Source organism: Anomaloglossus baeobatrachus, chromosome 7, assembly GCF_048569485.1.
Source record: "Anomaloglossus baeobatrachus isolate aAnoBae1 chromosome 7, aAnoBae1.hap1, whole genome shotgun sequence".
In the NCBI taxonomy this organism is placed as follows: domain Eukaryota; kingdom Metazoa; phylum Chordata; class Amphibia; order Anura; family Aromobatidae; genus Anomaloglossus; species Anomaloglossus baeobatrachus.
Window position 1 is genome coordinate 46,447,736 of NC_134359.1, and position 19,018 is coordinate 46,466,753.

The 19,018-nt window shown below is 45.6% G+C and overlaps 1 protein-coding gene across 2 annotated transcripts in view; it reads right to left on the reverse strand.

Moving 5' to 3' along the window:
* KCNH7 (potassium voltage-gated channel subfamily H member 7) overlaps window positions 1-19,018 on the reverse strand; it is a 493,602-nt gene that overhangs the window by 126,637 nt on the left and 347,947 nt on the right. The window lies entirely within an intron of this gene.

The following is a 19,018-nucleotide window of genomic DNA, read 5'->3' on the forward strand; positions in this document are numbered from 1 at the left end:
TGTATCAACGCTCGTTACAGAAGTCTCACGGCCGGCTGATAATGCAACAAGTGTTAGAAAATCCCAGAGATTGGCAACACGTGTTGTTCTCTGACTTTTCCCTGTTTTTGCAGCTGCAGACTCTAGGACCCTGGGAGATTGTCAGTTTTTCCGCTCAGTTGCCAGCCTCTCACTTCCTTTATAAACCTCTCCCTTGGGATATTTGGTTGCGGTTTATAGTTTGTTTCTGACTCAGCTGTTTAGAGGTCGTCTTCTGTTGCTCCTGACTCCTGTAGTTGCTTAAGCTCAGATAAGTGTTTGTCTTTGCTATCTACCAGGTCTCTAGTGATTGCAGTTGTGTTTACCCAGTATTGTTTCCTTGTGTCTTCCTTTAGTGTTAGTAGTGTTGACAAAGAGCTCATACCCTCCATCTCAAAAGGGCCCCAAGTATTCCTGCTTGGCGACAGGTGCGGAACCTGTATAGGGCTGACTAGGGCAGTGAGGGTGAGCTGCAGGTTGTTGTCAGGGGTAACCATGCCCCCCCTTTCCCTAGCTATAAGGCATTCTTTCCCCCTTCCTGTGTGTTGTCTTATACAGCTGGCTTTGCCTCTCGCCCCAGCCATTACAGTTCTTTATCGAAAGACCTGTTCTGTGGTAAGCTGTTTAACCTGGATGTCGACTATATTACCCATGGTGATCAGTCGCCTAGAAGTTAAACTGGCTGCATACAGGCCAATATTTCTGCCTTAAAGGGCATCTGTCAGTAAGATCAACCCTCCTAAGTCATCTATATGGGCATGTAGGTCATAGGAAGCTGAACGAAATGATATCTCAATATCTTTAATCTAAGGAATGGTTCCCAAGAAATCCATGTTTTTTTCTTATATGCAAATAAGCTGAAAAGATCTCTACCAAATTAATCTGGCCCAAAGATCTTTTCAGCTCATTTCAATATAAGAAAAATGAGGATTTCTTGTTAACCATTCATTGGATTACAGATATCAAGGTATCATTTTATTCAACTTTCTATGACCTACATACCATATTGATAGCTTAGGAGGGTTGGTCCTACTGACAGATACCCTTTAAGAAATATCTTGTACAAGTGGCCATCTGAATACATCAGAAGTCACTGTTGCAACCTAAGGGAGATTTTTAATATAATTTATTTCTCCTTTTTGAAATTGAAAGGTAAGAAACAATATCCTGCAGAGTTCCCAGAACTAGATCAGGTGTTGAGGCAATGGGCCAATGTCTCCCTGTTCATTAGTCATTTTACTACCGGTGACCATCTTTACTATGTGCAATATGGCAAACAAATATCTATATATCTGTAAAATCTGTAAAGTAATCTGTGTACTTATTAACCAACTTTATTAATTATACTCGTTAACAAAAATAAATGACTGCAACACACAATGTATGCAATAGCCAAAAAGATAGAACTGACATTTTACCGCTCATTCCCGATAATCATGCGGCATAAAAATGCCCTTTTAGTGTATTCTAGACTAGTAAATTATTAAATAGAGGAAACGCAGGCGGCTTTTTTTTATTATTTAAATAAATAATTTAAAAAACTAGTGTGCAGCCCCCCCCCCAATTTTGACACCAAGCCATGACAATACCCGACAGCTGGGGGCTGGTATTCTCAAGCTGGGGAGGCCCATGGTTATTGGGAGCCCCCCAGCCTAAAAATAGCAGCCTACAGCCGCACAGGATTGCCGCATACATTAAATGCGACAATCCCAGCACTTTACCCGCCTCTTCCTGATTGCCCTGGTGTGGTGGCAATCGTAATAAAAGATCAATTTTTTTTAAATCCACTTTGTCACGCCGATCCCAGATATCTGTGAGTTCGCCCATCACTAGTCCCTATTTATTTTAATGCCTCCCTTTGAGATAATTGTTATACAGCAATGGTTAATTGTATAATAGATAGTGTAGTAGAAACATAACAGAAAGCTGGCCCAATTCTCAGCAAACAGATTATGTCAGAGGCGATAAGAATCTGTCATTCTTGATTTCAGGCTAGATCTGCCTCCGCCAGGTATGTCTGGCAGCTACTTTTTCATAGGGAACAGAAGTGTTCGGCATAGTGCACGCTCCTGTGTATGGGGAAGTCCGGCGAGATAGCTGCTGAATATTTGGCCAAAACATAATTCATCTGAAAGATATCTAAAGTGCATGGGAGCTTTAGGCTATGTTCACATCCAGCATTTTTGCAGTGTTAGTTTTTATTTATTTAATAAAAATTTAAAATCTACTTTTTACAGTACCAGCAAAAGCTATGAGGTTTCAGAAATTTCAAGCACATGCCTGTTCTATTTTTCCTGATCTGCACTATATCAATTATTTCAGGATTTTTTTTTTCAAAAAGCAATGAAAAGTGCAAAAAATGCAGCAGCTTTTGCTATATTTTTGGTGAATAAAACTAATTTTAGTAAACATGCACTGTTGAGAAATCTCACAAGTAATCTGCACCAAATAAAAACAGCTAAACATGTTGCACGAACAATACTTTTTACTTCCCAGTGAAGAGGTTTTGGCTGCAGGGAAAAAAAACGCATCACAAACTCTACGTTCGAACATGTCCTTAGACCCAATGCATTGGCGTGCCTCCTAACACCTGAGCGGTTTGTTTTCTACTATGTATTCCGTCCATATTGCAATGCAAGTCACCACTTACGGATAGTACAGACGGAAGAGTAGTCAGGCAAGCCTGGGTCTGGTAACAGGAGAACACGTATGGACACAGGGAGTACACAGAGGCGTAGCCAGGTCCCAATCCGAGGGTCAGAATTCCAGAAAGGCACGTAATAGATTCAGGTAGAAAACTGAGACTTGGTCAGGTAACAGTACGAGGTCAAAAGCCAGGAGGTCACTTCAGGAACAGGGAACGGGCAGAGAGGAGCCAAACAATGGTCCAAGGTCAAGAAATAAAAGATCAGAACACATGCAGAAATATAGGCCAACCAGCACAACAGCAGAACCAGAATGTACGACCGGCGAGCTTTTAGGAGAGCATGCTCAGTAAATAAGCAGAGCAATTACCAGGAAGATGGAACACCTGAGCAATCAGCACCTCCTAGAACCAGCATGGAATCCTGCGCTGTCAATCAACCTGCTAGCTCATCTCCTAGTGTGCAAGATGCTCTGCACAGAGGGATCGTGACAGATTACTGTATATTTTGGATACTTTTTTCACTAGACTTTTGACTTCTCAGAATAATGCTCTGTGAGAGCCATATAATGAGCATCTGCTACCATTATACTACAAAACGATGAAAGTCAATATATAAAGTAATATAATCTACAGATATCCATAGAAAATGGCATATATGGAGTATATCGGATAAACCAATGACATAAATAGAAAAACTTATGAAAGTGGTAATGGCTTCGCCATTCATAAGGGACATGATAAATTCGAGGATTTGCTATTTTTAGGAGAGCGCATTCATAATTTATATCCTTGGGAGCAAAGCTGAATGCCCTATGTGGACAAAGAATGACTTTTACATGCCTGTAATCACTGCGTCCATTTTTCTAGGGGATTATTCTGCCAGGGCGCCGGCTTCAGCTCGGGCACAATCACCGTCTCACAGACAAGGAAGGACTTCACGTCTTGGCAGAATTGCCTTAGTAATTTGTAGTCTTGAAGAAATTCACTCTTTATACACATTATTCACTTATTATTTCCAGACCTGGACTTTGCTGACAGGTCCTAACAAAACCCATAGACTACATTATTGTTTCCAACACCCCAACTGTGCGGATCAGCACAGTTTGCTATTTGGTGGCACAGTTTTGATTTTTTTTTTTTTCAAGGCCCCAGTTATGTTATTTTTTATATATTGAAGAGCGCAGTACCTAGTACATGGTTAAAGGGGTGGTTCACTACAATGTAAAGCTCATAAAGAAAACTTTTCTCAAATACCGTAGTCAATTGTGCCTCTGAGTGTCGCTATTGTGCTCCGCTCATCCACATGAAGTGACGCCCGAGCTCTGTGACCTCTGAGATTCGGCAATGTCATGTCAACTTCCAGTTGACCCAACATCACCAAGGTGGGCTCCATTCTCCCTGAGTGACTGGGCTGTGGGCAGAGTTTCACTGCTCGTCACAGCCCAGCATCGCTCCTGCTTACAGTGTTGTGCAGCAAAGGAGTGTGCGACATGCTGGGCTGTGATGAGCGATGAAACTCCGCCCACAGCCCAGTCACTTAGGGAGACTGGGGCTGTGGACAGAGTTTCAACGAACAGAAAAATAATGTTGCTTCCTGGTATCAGCTATGTTGGCTGAGGCCCCGCCCCTTCTGGTCACATGGGTATGACATCAGCACAGGTCCTTCTAGTCAGATAATAAAATGATTCTAGAATAGAATTAGCATAAATAACAAGGGAAGGATGGACAGGGAGGGGGCGGGAATCACTATAAATATCCACCCCACCCCAGCTATCAGCTGATCCTCAGCTGCTGTCACTCAACAAGCTGCTCATTTTTCAAACTTTACTTGCTTGTGTTTCAAAACCTATACATCCTAGCAGACAACTAAAGGTATGTATAGAATCAGCCCGACAGTGCCAGTATAGCACTGGCTTTACATTATATTGGAAAATCCTGGTGATTGGTGCACTTTAAGCAAACCCCAGAACTTTGATTGAAAGCTCAAAGTGGAGCACATCTGTGTGGAGCGAGCTGTCAATCAAAGTGGAGGAGCATACGAACCGATGTGACTGAAGTCACTAAGGGAAAACCTTTAGGATTAAAAGCCTGCAGCTCCTGGTAAGAATAAGAATTATTTTCTCTTGGTAGCTGCTGTTTCAGGAATGCGACTATATAGCGTTCTAACTATATTAACCTGCAAATGAACCCTATATCCAAGGGTTGATGGTGTTTGGGGAAATGACAGGTTCCCTTTAAACCCCTTATGACATTATGATTTGGGAACTATATGGCGTTTCTATTTAGGCCCTATATGACAGTATTGCTTAGGCACTCTACGGTAGTGTTACTTACTTTTAATCCATATTCAAATGCAAAACCACAACATCTAAACCTAAACCTATTAAATTATTCATTTACTTCATGTGCTGGAAATGTAACTAAGAGGTTTATAATCTTCTATTATTTTATGTTCTACTCTATAGTAAATAGTTCTAGATTCTCGGTTGTTTAATAGAAGCCTATACATTATCTTTTAATCCACTTTCAAATGCAAAGCCACAATATCTAAATGTTAGCATGCAAACCAATTAAAATCTGAATATATTAACAATGTTTACTTTTTTTTTTTTACCAGCAAATAAGAGCAGTGACTTATATTGTGTGATTATATGGTAATGCGTCAATGAATATTTATTGAACTGGACGCTGTTATTCAAGAAAATGAGAAATAATGGGAAACAAAAAATAAACGGTTAGGTTAGGAATTGTCATTTTTTTATATTTTAGCCATATATTGGTATAAATTAATTTACAGATGAGCCCTATTAAAACATTATGGCCTAATTCATCAAAAACTGGTATTATAGTCAACAGTATTAATAGAAGGAGCGCTGGAGAAAGAATGGACAAATTCATTAAGAGGAAATGTCCTGTAAAAGAATTTATCAGATCTTTCAATTGCCGTAGGGTTTGGAGATTGGGTGTTTTACCACTCAAACAAGCATCGCTGTGCTCGGATACACTTGGTGCTCAGCCCAGTGCGAGCCGCTTGCAGTGTTTGAACGGCTGGCATTGGGGGTAACAACAGATCGAATGTAGTGTGCACCAAAAAAAGGAAAAATCCAGCCCACTCTCCCCCCGAAGTGATGTTTATAGTTGACTGCATGTGGGCGGAGACCCGAATGACCAATCAGTGACTTCAAATGAAGTTCAGGTCAAGTCCAGATCCAGAACAAAATTTTATAAAAAGTTTGGCTGAACCCCCAGAACCGGAACTTACAAAGGTCTCCTCATTCCTAATCAAGACCATTGATTCTAATTCATCAATCTTTATGCAACGGTTTTTTGAGTAAAACTTCGGATTTTAGACATTTTTATTTTTCTGCTCTCAATGCATTGTTTTTGGTGCCATTTTTATGCTTATTTTTTCAGTCTTGCTAATTTTTTTCGGGGTTTCGCTTGACAATGTGGGGATAGTTATCTGTTATGATCCAGTGACCGAGGAGGATCAGAAAAAGAGCAATAACTCGGAATCTAGAAAATAACCAGAGTGGCTGGAAACTTAACGGATTGCAAACCTAATACTGACACACAACTAGAAGTAGCCGTGTGGGGTGTGGCCTGGCCAGAGATGTGAGAGGAAGCTAAGAGGGAGAGCTCCTGGAACTGCTGATTATCCTGACTTCCACTGGGCCGTGGAGAGGACATAAATCATCCGTGCAGCAACCAGAGACCACCCTGCACTTACTGCACAGTTTGGACGGTGGTTACATGGCCGGGGGGACGAGCAGGAGGAGGCGACGGCAGGAATGGAAGGTACTGCACAAAATAGTGGTGGGACACAGACACCAGCCTCCAAAGCAGGGAGAGCTGCAGCCATGCACGCTGCTGAAAAACTGTCTGAGTACGCCAGGGGCACAGAACGCGGGGCTCCCACGGTACACAGGGATGAAGGAGCTGAACGGGGGAGCTCCAAGCAGCACAGCCCTCACAATACAGTGGATCAGGAAGGAGGAAATAGTGCAGACTCATTATTATTACAGCAAGGTTTTCAAAACAAGCTGGAGCCCCCTGCATCCATGCATAATAAATGTCCCCCTGAGCTTGCCACAAGTCTGCAGGGTGCTGAGCCCACTCTGAAAGACGTGCTTGCAGCTATAGCTCAAAATGGCACCATGATGACATCCCTCAGCTCCCAGATGGGCCAAATCATGGAGGAGATATCAGGTGTGAAACAGAGCCTCCAAAAAGTGAATGACCGCATGACGGCGTCAGAGGGGAGAATCAGTGACTTAGAGGACAAAATGCCCCAGGTTACCCGTGACTCCCGCAGGCATGATCAGCAACTGGCATTTCTACTTAACAAGACAGATGATTTAGAAAATAGATATCTGTCAGAGGGAGGAGTAATTACGCATTAATAATATGCAAAAAGATTTTTATTGGTGCAAAATTAACTCAAAAATACAATACAATTGTATAAAAATACATTAAAAGCTTGAAGTATTACAGTGTATGATACACAATGAAGGAGATTTGGAACACTATGCAGGTTATAAATAACTGTGTCTTTATAATATTACCGTTTGTTACAACAGCAGTGTGCCGTTACTTTGTGTCTGTGCGACTGTTAACAATAGTGGATGTCCACCCTTGCTGTGAACTCAGAGCAGAACTGGTGCTAAGGCTTGTAAATTTCTATCAATATAGACACATAGTGTGAGCCCGCATATAGTGCATACCTCTGTTTGAACACAACGTGTGCAGCAGTCACATATAACAAAGTTATCATTTAAATAAGGCCAAATAGATTAGGATCATACCCATATTAGTAACTTCCACGTATTGTCTCCTATGCCCCAATCTGGATTAGTCTATGTCTAGTGATTTAGAAAATAGATTGAGGAGAAACAATGTGTGGCTGATAGGGATTCCAGAAAAAACGGAAGGCACAAATCCGTCAGAATTCTTTGAGAGATGGCTACAAAAAGTATTTGGCGCAGAGGTCTAATCCCCCCTGTATGCTGTAGAGAGAGCCCACAGAGTGCCCACCAGACCCCTGCCTCCGGGAGCTCCTCCAAGACCTGTCCTGGTGAAACTACTACATTATAGAGACCGGGATACGATCTTTAGAGCGGCTAGAAACAAAGGGTCCATAACGGTGGACGGCGACAAGATATCCTTCTTTCCTGATTATTCAGTTGAAATTTCAAAAAGAAGAGCTCAATTCACAGATGTCAAACGACGCCTGAGAAATGCACAAGTCTCGTACTCCATGCTGTACCCAGTGAGGCTCAGGGTGGCTGCACTGCAAGAGACATTATTTTTTGAAAATCCTAAAGATGCTCTCAGATGGCTCGATATGAATGAGCAACGTCTCAGGCAAAGTCCGCAACGTTGATATGTAACCCTTTAACCCCTTCAGCCCCAAGCCTATTTTGACCCTAAAGACCAGGCCATTTTTTGCAATTCTGACCAGTGTCACTTTATGAGGTTATAACTCTGGAACGCTTCAGCGGATCCCGGTGATTCTGAGATTGTTTTTTCGTGACATATTGGGCTTCATGTTAGTGGTAAATTTAGGCCGATATTTTTTGCGTTTCTTTGTGAAAAAAACGGAAATTTCGCGAAAATTTTGTAATTTTCAAACTTTGAATTTTTATGCTCTAAAACCAATGAGACATATGACACAAAATAATTAATAAATAACATTTCCCACATGTCTACTTTACATCAGAACAATTTTGGGAAAAAAAAATAAAAATTTAAGGAAGTTATAGGGGTTCAAAGTTTATGAGCAATTTCTCATTTTTACAACAAAATTTACAAAGCCACTTTTTTTAGGGACCACATCACATTTGAAGCAATTTTGAACGGTCTACATGACACAGAACACCCAAAAGTGACACCATTCCAAAAACGGCACCCCTCAGGCTACTCAAAACCACATTCAAGAAGGTTATTAACCCTTCAGGTGCTTCACAGTAACTAAAGCAATGTGGAAGGAAAAAATGAACATTTTACTTTTTGCAACAAAAATGTTAATTTAGCCTCAAATATTGCATATTCACAAGGGTAGCAGGATTAAATGAACCCCCAAAATTTGTTGGGCAATTTCTACTGAACACGCAGATACCTCATATGTGGCGAAAAACCACTGTTTGGGTGCACGGCAGGACTCGGAAGGGAAGGAGCGCCATTTGACTTTTTTGAACAGAAAATTAGCTGGAATCGTTAGCCGCACCATGTTGCGTTTGGAGAGCCCCTGAGGTGCCAAAACAGTAGAGCTCCCCCACATGTGACCCCATTTTGGAAACTAGACCCCTCATGGAATTTATCTAGATGTTTATTGAGCACTTTGAGCCTCTGGGGGCTTCACAAAAGTTAATAGAGTTGAGCTGTGAAAATAAAAAATTTTTTTTTTACCACAAAATTGTTACTTCAACCAGGTAGCTTTTTTTTCACAAGGGTATCAGGAAAAATTGCACCATAAAATGTATTGTGCAATTTCTCCTGAGTACACAGACACCTCATATGTGGTGGAAATAAAATGTTTGGGCGCACAGCAGGGCTCGGAAGGCAAGGAGCGTCATTTGACGTTTCAAACGCAAAATTGTCTGGGATAATTAGCATATTCCATGTTGCGTTTGGAGACTCCCTGAGGTGCCGAAACAGTGGAGCTCCCCCACATGTGACCCCATTTTGGAAACTAGACCCCTCATGGAATTTATCTACATTTTTATTGAACACTTTGAGCCTCTGGGGGCTTCACAAAAGTTAATAGAGTTGAGCTGTGAAAATAAAAAAATTTTTTTTTACCACAAAATTGTTACTTCAACCAGGTAGCTTTTTTTTTCACAAGGGTATCAGGAAAAATTGCACCATAAAATGTATTGTGCAATTTCTCCTGAGTACGCAGATACCTCATATGTGGTGGAAATCAAATGTTTGGGCGCACAGCAGGGCTCGGAAAGCAAGGAGCGTCATTTGACGTTTCAAACGCAAAATTGTCTGGGATAATTAGCGTATTCCATGCTGTTTGGAGACCCCCTGAGGTGCCGAAACAGTAGAGCTCCCCCACATGTGACCCCATTTTGGAAACTAGACCCCCATGGCATAGAAAAAAAAACCAGCGGCAGATGGGGGGGGGGTGCAGCAGATGGGGGGGCAGCGGCATATAAGGGGAGCATCTGTGATTGTGAGACGGCGGCTGGGATAGGGTGGGGGCGGATGGGAGAGGGCGCAGTGGATGCAGGAGCGGCAGAGGATGGGGGGAGGGGGTATGGGGAGGATGGGTGGGAAGGGGAGTGGGAGGTGAGATTGGGGATAGTTACCCTACAGGATGGATCTAGGCAGCTGGATCACAGGAGATGAAGGAGGCAGCAGATCGGGGAGGGTGAGAGGTGGGGGAGGGAGCGCAGCGCAGATCACGGAGGAGACAGGTGAGCAGAGCACAGATCACGGGGGTGAGAGGTGAGGGAGAGCGGACAGCAGATCACGGGGGTGACAGGTGAGGGAGCACAGATCACGGGGTGACAGGTGAGGGCGCACAGATCATGGCGGTGACAGGTGAGGGAGCACAGATCACGGCGGTGACAGGTGAGGGAGCACAGATCACGGCGGTGACAGGTGAGGGAGCACACATCACGGTGGTGACAGGGGAGGGAGCGCACATCACGGCGGTGACAGGGGAGGGAGCGCACATCACGGCGGTGACAGGGGAGGGAGCGCACATCACGGCGGTGACAGGGGAGGGAGCGCACATCACGGCAGTGACAGGGGAGGGAGCGCACATCACGGCGGTGACAGGGGAGGGAGCGCACATCACGGCGGTGACAGGGGAGGGAGCGCACATCACGGCGGTGACAGGGGAGGGAGCGCACATCACGGCGGTGACAGGGGAGGGAGCGCACATCACGGCGGTGACAGGGGAGGGAGCGCACATCACGGCGGTGACAGGGGAGGGAGCGCACATCACGGCGGTGACAGGGGAGGGAGCGCACATCACGGCGGTGACAGGGGAGGGAGCGCACATCACGGCGGTGACAGGGGAGGGAGCGCACATCACGGCGGTAACAGGGGAGGGAGCGCACATCACGGCGGTGACAGGGGAGGGAGCGCACATCACGGCGGTGACAGGGGAGGGAGCGCACATCACGGCGGTGACAGGGGAGGGAGCGCACATCACGGCGGTGACAGGGGAGGGAGCGCACATCACGGCGGTGACAGGGGAGGGAGCGCACATCACGGCGGTGACAGGGGAGGGAGCGCACATCACGGCGGTGATAGGGGAGGGAGCGCACATCATGGCGGTGACAGGGGAGGGAGCGCACATCACGGCGGTGACAGGGGAGGGAGCGCACATCACGGCGGTGACAGGGGAGGGAGCGCACATCACGGCGGTGACAGGGGAGGGAGCGCACATCACGGCGGTGACAGGGGAGGGAGCGCACATCACGGCGGTGACAGGGGAGGGAGCGCACATCACGGCGGTGACAGGGGAGGGAGCGCACATCACGGCGGTGATAGGGGAGGGAGCGCACATCATGGCGGTGACAGGGGAGGGAGCGCACATCACGGCGGTGACAGGGGAGGGAGCGCACATCACGGCGGTGACAGGGGAGGGAGCGCACATCACGGCGGTGACAGGGGAGGGAGCGCACATCACGGCGGTGACAGGGGAGGGAGCGCACATCACGGCGGTGAGGGGACGAGCAGCCGATCACGAGGGAAAGGGGCCGGGCAGCAGATCGGGGGGGGCCGGTGGCACTGTGGCAGATGGAGGGCGGCGGCGGATCGGGAGGTGTGGGGGTGGGGGTGGCAGATCGCGGCGGAGGGCAGCGGCGGATCGGGAGGTGTGGGGGTGAGTGTGCGGGCAGCAGATACGAGGGGTGGGGGTGCGGGTGGCAGATCGCGGCAGAGGGCGGCGGCGGATCGGGAGGTGTGGGAGTGAGTGTGCGGGCAGCAGATACGAGGGGTGGGGGTGCGGGTGGCAGATCGCGGCGGAGGACAGCGGATCGGGAGGTGTGGGGGTGAGGGTGCGGGTGGCAGATCGCGGCGGAGGGCAGCGGCGGCGGATCGGGAGGTGTGGGGGTGAGGGTGCGGGTGGCAGATCGCGGCGGAGGGCAGCGGCGGATCGGGAGGTGTGGGGGTGAGGGTGCGGGCAGCAGATACGAGGGGTGGGGATGCGGGTGGCAGATTGCGGCGGAGGGCAGCGGCGGCGGCGGATCGGGAGGCCGGTTTCATACAGTGCAATGGCAACGCGGCAACTTCCGGGTCTCATGCTCCGGTCTCATAACAGCATGGGACCGGAGCTTGTCGCCCTGCCATTGCACTGTGTACACTCACTGTGCTGGCGTGCTGCAGGGACGATGACGGGGGTGGTCACCGGCAACAGGTACACTGTGATTGGAGAAATCGGTCACAAGGCCGATCTCTCCAATCAGAGTTATTGGAGCTAGGGGAGGGTGATTCAGTGAGGTCACCCAGCTCCAGCCAATGGCTAGTGCTATAGCTGCACTGGCCAGGGCTGGATTTCAATGTTTCAGTCACTTTAAGTGGCTGGAACATTACAGTGGCTGTGATTGGTTGAGCGGCGTTCGTCAGCCAATCACAGCCTCCGTAGGTCCGGGGAGGAGGCACCACCCCTCTTGAGGTCAGGTACAGGTCCCCTCCTCCCCGAATCTGCGGTTTATGTTAACCGATCGCAGTCACCGGAGGCTCCGGTGCCGCGATTCCGCCATGACGGAAAGATCCGTCCTTGGTCGTTAAGGCCCAGGGCACAAGGACGGATCTTTCCGTCCATGGTCATGAAGGGGTTAAGGACTTTATGAGTGATGAATACTCGACTGTCTGCTGTCGATTACATAGGATTGGCCCAGTGGATAAAATTATTATGATACCCATTGATTGGTTCCAGCAGAACTCCCTGGAAGAGGAGTTTGGGTTTCCTTTCTTTCCCTTTTTCACTTCCAGAGACAGTTTTTGTTTTTCTCACTTCCCTGCATTTTCATTGTTCTCAGGCTTTTTTTTTCTTGCCTTAAACCGTTTTGGGAAGTGGGAATTCTATTGTCTCTCTTGTTTAGGCTTCAGGATGGACTGGTGCCTCAGTTTCAACGTTTATGTTGTGGGACAACTGTTAGATGCGGGGGGATGGGGGGTGGAGGGGGGAAATGTTTGTGCAGCTTTAATGATGCTTTTATATTTATGTCTGTTATTGGTTCTCATGTGGTTCAGGAAGGTGGAGGAGGGTTGGAATTCTTTGCCAGGTGTGACTGCCTGCACTACATACGCATACCACCAGGATGGCGGGTAGGATTAACATTCTTTCTTGGAATGTCCATGGCTTGGGGGACCCAACAGAAAGGGTAGCCGTAATGGAACAGGTCAAATCCCACTTTCCAGCAATCATCTGCCTACAGGAGACACATTTGGAGGGCGACAAAATAGCATACATGAATCGTTCATGGGTGGGTCATTGTTTCCACTCAACCTACACAGCTCATTCCAGAGGCGTCAGTATCTTAGTCCACAGAGCAATCCCATTTGAGATCATCTCATCCACAGTAGATCAGGAAGGTAGATTCATTTGCGTGCAGTGTAAAATATTTAACAAAGGGCTCCTTCTGATAACAGTTTATATACCGCCTCCATATAATAATACTGTTATGAACAAAATTGCGGAAATTATTAGCAAGACCCCCAATGTACAGGTGGTGTGCACGGGGGATTTCAACAACATCATTCACCCATATTGGGACAAACACAATGCGGGTACTCACTTAGAACACCATCCTAACTCCAAATTTGGGGACACGGTGGCTGAACTGGCACTTTCAGATCTGTGGCGAATCAGAAACCCTGGAATCAAGCGATTCTCATGCTATTCCAAAACACACAACACTCTGTCCAGAACAGACCTGATCTTGGGCTCAGAGGGTATACTACCAATGGTGGAAAACACAGAATACCTTCCTAGAGGTTTATCAGACCATTCCCCTCTGTTGACATGACTTAATATTTTACCCGGGCTTGATCGTACCCGTAGCTTGTGGTCCTTTAATCCTTTTTGGCTACAGATTATAGATGTGGGCCCGGTTGAACTAGCCCTTGAATACTATTTTCAGGACAACTGTACTGGGGAGATGTCGCTTAACACTGTTTGGGATGCCATGAAGGCCTGTCTGAGGGGGTCACTGATACAGGGGGTCAGTAGATCTAAAATTAAGTCGTCTCAATTTGAAATTTTTCTTAAAGAACGGGTCCAGACGACAGAACAGAAGTACATTCTGTCAGGGGATAGACGGGACTTACTGGAATAGAGGGAGGCACAAGAAGCATATGATTCTCACATTAAGGGTCATTTATTAGCGGTGATTGCTAAAGCACAAAGGGGGAACACATTTGTGGGGGCGCTAAGGGATAAAACTGGGACCATAGTCAATCAACCTGACCAAATTTTGGCTACCTTCTCTGAATTCTACGAACAACTTTACAGTACTAAACTGCAATATGATAGGGAACAGATAGCTTCTTACCTGAAAGACATCCCCTTGCCCTCACTTCCAGATGAGGACAGAGTATACCTAAACAGTCCACTCACACTGGAAGAGTTGCATTTAGCAGTATCCTCCATGCCCAATAATAAGTCATCGGGTTCAGATGGGATCCCCACAGAGATTTACAAAAAGTTTGGAGACAGCCTGCTCCCCCAGCTGCTGTCGACTTTCCAGCAAGCAGCCAAAAATGGCTTCTTGCCCCAATTGATGCGAGAAGCAGTGATAGTTGTCATACCTAAACCTGGCAAGGACACCCTCATCCCTGACTCTTATAGATCTATCTCCCTGTTACCTACAGATATCAAAATAATAGCTAGAGTACTAGCTTCCAGACTTAATAAGGTTATACTTTCACTAATCCATTCGGACCAGTCGGGGTTCATGCCTTCCAGATCAACGGCAGTGAATATACAACGGTTACACCTCAACCTACAATTGCTAGTTGGTAACTCAGGGGATAGAGTAATTTGCTCCCTAGACGCCGCCAAGGCTTTCGACTCTATTGAGTGGGAGTTTCTCTAGGCAGTACTTGATAGATTTGGACTGGCGAGGGATTTTATTTCCTGGGTAAGACTTCTATATAATAACCCTACTGCTAGGATCAAAGTTAATGGATGCCTTACTTCTCCTTTCCACCTAGGTAGGGGCACCCGCCAGGGATGCCCGCTATCCCCCTTACTATTTGCCCTGGCCATTGAGCCTATAACGGCAATGGTTAGATCCAATCCAGACATAACAGGGTTCAGGAGGGGTGGTCAGGAGGAAAAAATAGCGTTGTACGCAGATGACACACTCCTTTTTCTGGCCAATGGAACATCATCACTGCCAAGGGCAATGGGGGTTATACAAGAATTTGTCAACTACTCAGGTCTATTAATCAAGTGGGAAAAGTCTGTATTACGTCCGGTGGACGGAACCACAAACTCACCTAACTACGTACACTCGGGCCTATAGGTTGTTGCCCAGTTTAAATATTTGGGGATAATGGTTACCACTCGTGTTGATGATTTTGAGAGTCTCAACCTAACCCCTATTCTGTCGAAATTTAAGGATAAGAAGGAAGTCTGGTCTCGCCTGCCCTTCTCAGCTGTTGGCCGCACTAACCTGATCAAAATGATCTGGATGCCCCAACTACTAAACAAGCTACACAACTCTCCACAATGGATCCCACAAAGATTTTTCCATAAGGTAAACGCATTATTCCGGGAATTGATCTGGGGCGCACAGATGCCATGCATTAGGCTCGAGACCCTGCAGAGGGATAAAAGTAGTGGCGGTCTGGTGGTACCCAATCCATGGGTTTACTATCTGGTGGCTCAGCTTCAGCACATTCGGGGATGGGAGGACCCTGGAGGGGGGGGGCACAGTATATGATTCTACAACAATATTTTCACTCCACTAGTCTATACGAGGTTCTAGAGGCAGGAGGCTTCGGGGCTGCTGCTAATAGTTGCCCAACCCTACTACTAATCCAAAAATTTTGGGATAAAACTAAAAAACTACAAGACATTCAGGGAATTTCACAATATACCTCTATATGGAGAACTCCATGGTTACCTAACTTGCATCGTTTAGAGGGGTTTGGGAGCTGAGCTTTGAGAAGGATAAATAGATTCACACATATTCTGGAGGGGGGCTAACTCAGAGGCTTCCCTCAGTTGCAAGCGGAGTTTGGGATCCAAAGTTCGGAGTTTTATAAGTACTTGCAACGGAGACATGCCTATCAGGCAGAAATCTCTATTACGGGTACAGCATTGGAGCAGAACAAAGTCATGCAATGCATAGCAACCTCTAGAGGCTCAGCGGGAGTGATCTCTCGTTTATATTGGGATTTATTATATCTGGTGCACCGAAATTATCCAGTAAACGCAAAAGAAAAATGGGAACGAGCTATAGGACCTATTGAGGACAACCAATGGGTAGAAATTTTAGAAAGAATTCCTAGTCTATCATTGGGGGAGGCATACAGACTGTCACACCTGTACGTTATTCACCAAGTATATCGCACTCCTAGATTCCTGTTTGATATTGGAGTTAGAACTGATCCCTTCTGCCCGTGATGCAAAATATGTTCCGCAGATCAATTATATATGATGTGGTCATGTCCTGATATTGAACATTACTGGAGAGAGGTGACAGAAATAATCAATAGAGTATATTCGATAGAGACGAGCTTAACTCCCTTTGTATGTATTCTGGGATACGTGGAGGATTTACCTTTGGAGAAGGAGGGCAAAGTGGCCGTATCTAGACTATTATATATTGCCAGGAAAATAATCGCTCAACACTGGATTTCGGACCACAGTCCTACAATATCTCAATATGTCAAAAAAGTTAATTGGGTGATAAAATGTAGAGAAAAGTATATACCGGAAAAGAAATGGCGTCATCAAATTTGAAAAAATATGGGCACGATGGATAGACGGGTCAGGGTTGGCTTCGAGGGAACTGATTAGGTTTAGATTGGGCTTACTCTAAATTGATAACAAGGGGCAAAGGGCGAGAAATTTCTGCAGAACTTATCTATAATGATGACAGAGGTTTGGGGAGAAGAGAGTAGCATGGGAACAGGTTAGATTCTTCATCAAAAATGACATTTAACTGTGTACAATGCCAAACAAAGCAAAAACTCATAAAGAAAAACAAAAGTCTAATTGGATTCATTTATAAGTGTAATAATGGTACTTAAGAACTTTTGTCTAGGAATGTGTGGAGCTGCAGATTTGACATTATCTCTCCTTTTTACAAGACTGTTTAATTTTTGTTGGGGAGGGGAGGGTTGGGAGGTGGGTAGAGGCTGGGTAGCCTCCAATGTTTATTTGGTTGTAACTTGTAAAACTTTAATAAAAACATTTAATTAAAAAAAAGAAGTAGCCGTGTGACGAGCCTACAATAACCTAGTTGTCTCAACAGAGGCGGAGAACTAAATATTCTAACAGAGAGAAATATAGAAAAGCTAATCTGCCTCGGAGTAGTCCCCAAAGATATAGATAGCCCCTCACATATAAATATTACGGTGATATAGGAAAACACAATATGTAGCTAGAGAACAGATACAGCAAAGATGAGGCCCAAAACTATCTGTATAGGAACGGATAGGAAAGAGCACTGACTGCAGCCGTAAAAACCCTAATAAATACCAACACGCCTGACATGGAAAAATACTGAGCCTAAAAAGGCTCTCCCCCGCTATATCAGTACTCTGGTGTTACTGGGATCCAAAAAAACCACTGATATAGAGAGAGGACTGAATATTGTACCAAGCATGACAAAACACAATACATAACAGAACATGGAGCAAGGTACACAGATACTCTCAGCAGGGAATAATCCAATTCCACCAGGAACTCCACACTGGCAAAATCACAAGAAAGTGAAAACCATAAGCAAAGGTACAAGGACCAACTTATCTGAGAGGAGTTCTGGTGGACACAGAGAAAAGGGCTGGTTTCAGGAAGTCCTTAGAAGACAGGAAATACAATTGAGCACCGGCAAGGAACAAAAGGAAGCTACATAGTTATATAGGCCCAAACCAAATGGCCTGATTGCAAATCCTACTCAGCTGTCTGGTTCCCATTTTAGCAAGTCAACTGCATTACCAGCACTGACCACAAGAGGGAGCCCCAAAACTGGAATCCAATTCAAATGTATTCACAACAGTTATCATTGGCTGGTTTTTTTCCAGCTAATTAATCATTTGCAACTATGTCACAACATTTTTGTGCACTAGTACCTTATTAACCTAGGGAAATATGAAATTAAATGTGTGACATTTTAATACTTACTCAAAGGTTCGTCGGATATTTTATTGCATGAAGAGCACAAAAAAGTATCTTTAAATTTATGCCAAATTCATGAAATATCAAGTGCCATTATCCACCAGCCAAAACAATTCTTATCATAGATAGTAATCAGCTCTCTGCTGTGAGACTTAGTCAGGGGCTACAACCATTTAAACCCCCCAGCAGTACTGTATATTGCTTGTTGCCAGTTATAGGTTTATTCTGACTCTGGTCTGTTGCTTAGTGCAGCCCTGCTACTTGATTCTATTGTGACTTTAGACTGTTTTGGCTTCTTGTTTGCCTTATGATTTTTTTTTCTTACCCTATCCTTCTGGTTTTGATCTTAGACTCCTTCTGACAATGTCCCTGATTTTGTATTCTGTCCCGATTCAGCTGCTGTTAACCTGACATATTGACTAACATCTCAACACCTCGCTTCACCGGCCAGCAGCCACTCTGTGGACGTAACCCAGGTGGCCCTGCGTGAGTCCAGATCTGTGTATAGCATATAAATAGTGAAGACTAGGGTTCCTCTGAGACCTGCTAAGTGGCTTGGGCACATTCTGACCAAAAAAGCCCTATTAAGAGTAGCTGTGCTTCTACGTGCAGTATTATTTTACAAAACATTTCCCCATGAGGCTATGTTCACATTTCCGTTGTTTTGCTTCCGTCGCAATCCGTTGCCTTGAGGAATTACGGTATCCTGCAAAATATTTTGTAGGACTCCGTTTTTTCCCCATAGACTTCTATTAGTGGTGGATTGCAACGGATGGCCCTGTGTTGCATCCGCTGCATGACAGATCAGTCGTTTACTGACTGACCGTCAGGTGGGAGCAACGCTGCATGTAACTTTTTTGGAGCGGCAAAAAAACGCACTCCGCAGGTGTCCGTCACCATCCGTCACAAGCTATAATGGCTGTCTATGGTGCTGGATTCTGTCATGCTCTATTGAGCATTCCTAGCATGTTTGGAACACCCACTGGGCTGTCCCAAATACAAACGCATCACGACGGATCCGTCAAAAAACGGAT